We start from the raw sequence: 2,563 nt of genomic DNA, 5'->3' as shown, positions 1-2,563 counted from the left end.
CGATTATCTTGATTTCCATATACTATTCCCCATACACATCTTGGAGAAATGGCTTAAGTCCATGGTGAGAGTAGAGCGTCTTCTTGTGCCAGAAAACACAAAAATGCTCAAATATGACATACAAGCCAAATGAGAGGAGCTACCACTGGTAATAGTTGGTCTATTTGAAACATTAAGAAGAATATGGGCCATAATTTACCAAACACGTTGAAAAAAATGAAAATCCACAAGTCCAGGCTTATTTGAAGAAAAAAAAAAAAAAGGCCCCAGAGTCCCAGCCAGTTCCTACCACAGTCCTGCAGTTACCCATCTTCTCTTTCCTTTCAACATGACAGATGCTGCTGTGTCCAAGGACTTCCTGGCAGGTGGAGTGACTCTTGCCATCTCCAAGACTGCGGTAGCACCCACCCAGCAGGTGCAGCAAGCTGGCAAGCAAATCACCACAGGTAAGTGATGAAAGGGCATTACAGACTGCGTGGTTCGTATCCCTAAGGATCAGGGATGGTAACCTGGCCAATGTCATCAGATACTTCCTCATGCAGGCTCTCAACTTTGCCTTCAAAGATAAATACAAGTAGATCTTCCTGGGTGGTGTGGGCAAGAGAATCCAGTTTTGTCCTACTTTGCAGGGAATTTGCCATCAAGTGGTGGTGCTGGAGCCACATCCTTGTGTTTTGTGTATCCTCTTGATTTTTTCCCTTATATGTCTAGCAACAAATGTGGGCACAGCTGGAACTGAAAGGGAATTCAGAGGCCTCTGTGACTGCCTGGTTAAGAGCTACAAATCTATGGGGCACCTGGGTGGCCCAGTCTGTTAAGCACCAACTTCCGCTCAGGTTATGATCTCACGGTTCATGAGTTTGAGCCCCACGTCAGGCTCTGTGCTGACAGCTCAGAGCCTGGAGCCTGCTTCAGATTCTGTCTCCTTCTCTGCCTGCCCCTCCCCAGCTCTCTCTGTCTCTCAAAAATAAATAAACATTAAAAAAATTTAAAAAAATATACAAATCTAGGGGTGCCTTGGTGGCTCAGTCAGTTGAGCATCTGACTCTTGATTTCAGCTCAGGTCATGATCTCATGGTTGGTGAGACTGAGCTTCACATAGCACTGTGTGCTGACAGCATGGAACCTGCTTGGGGTTCTCACTCTGCCTCTCTCTCCCCCTCCCTCTCTCCCTCTCTCTCTTAAAATAAATAAATAAACTTAAAAGAAATCTACAGATCTAGTGGGATTAAGGGCCTGTACAAATTTAATGTGTCTATGCAGGGTATCTCATCTACTGAGCTGCCTACTTCGGTATCTATGACGATGCAAAGGGAATGCTTCCAGATCCCCAGAATACTCATCTCTTAATCAGCTGGATGATTGCACAATCTGTCACAGAGCTTGCTGGGTTGACTTCCTGTCCATTTGACTATTCATGGCCATATGATGATGCATCCAGGGTGCAAAGAAACTGACATCATGTACACAGGCATGCCCAACTGCTGAAGGAAGATTGCCCTGATGAAGTAGCCAAAGCTCTTCCAAAGGTGCATGGTCCAGTATTCTCAGAGGCATGGGTGGTGCTCTTGTATGATGAAATCAAGAAGTTCACATAAATTATTTCCTAGTGCATCCCCTTGTGAACAGGCATATTATATTATTCTTGACACACTGTTGGCTGTCTATTTACCAATGGCAACCATCATCTGACCAGTTTTCTCTTAAAACCACTTCCCCAATGATGGGACTCAATTATATATTTTTATTTCAGTCACCCCTGATAAACAAACTTGAAGAAATAAGAAATCTGAAATTTAAAAACAAACAAATAAAAATTAAAAAAAGAAATTAACCTATTTGCCAGCATTAAAGGTGGCATATCATCTCCTTATTCAGAAAATTAAAAAAAAATTAATCTCCATAATTGGAAGCAAATATAGTTCATCCTCAATTGGTGAAGGGAAGTTTTTAAGAAGTTTTTGAAACAGAAAAGCATGCCAGATAATGAATGGAGGAGGAATGACAGAATTAGAAAATTACCCATACTACGAACTTCAGTGAAATATCTATTCGGGCAAGAATCATCAATAAATACTAAATACAGTAAGTAAAATTTTGGTTGGGTGGGGAGTGGGGGAGCAGGACATCTGCACAGTGCCAGATGACAAAGGGAAAACATATTTTTACAATGGAAAAATCTGACTGTCACCACCTTAATCTAGTGATCAAATTAGCATCAGGAATAGCGAAGCTTTGTGAGAGCATGTGCCTGCTGAAATGATACAATATAAACTGTGCATATCATCTATGTCATGTCTTTACCAAAAATATTCACTCTGACTCTACTGGTCTAGCATCTTCACATTGTCAATGTCATGAATAAAGAATATAGATTTAAAAAAAAAACTATAAAAACCAATGCCAGATTCTTTCACAGTTGGATGAAATTGCTCTAGGTGAGACAATGGAAACTGTATTATGGACTAGTTAGCAAAAGATATAAGAAAACTTAATCTTTGGGGGTATAATATGGTATCATAATATAAGGAAATATTCTTATTTTTAGAAGATATTTGCTGAA

The 2,563-nt window shown here is 40.6% G+C and overlaps 1 pseudogene; it reads left to right on the top strand.

Annotated features, from left to right (window-relative positions):
* The first annotated feature begins 328 nt into the window (after nucleotides 1-328).
* Nucleotides 329-1,598, top strand: LOC109267902 (ADP/ATP translocase 2-like; annotated as a pseudogene).
* Nucleotides 1,599-2,563: the final 965 nt, after the last annotated feature.

The sequence above is a fragment of the Panthera pardus genome, unplaced genomic scaffold (genome assembly GCF_024362965.1).
Source record: "Panthera pardus isolate Hobbes unplaced genomic scaffold, ASM2436296v1 HiC_scaffold_8, whole genome shotgun sequence".
Lineage (NCBI taxonomy): Eukaryota > Metazoa > Chordata > Mammalia > Carnivora > Felidae > Panthera > Panthera pardus.
This window is presented reverse-complemented; position numbering and strand designations above follow the sequence as displayed.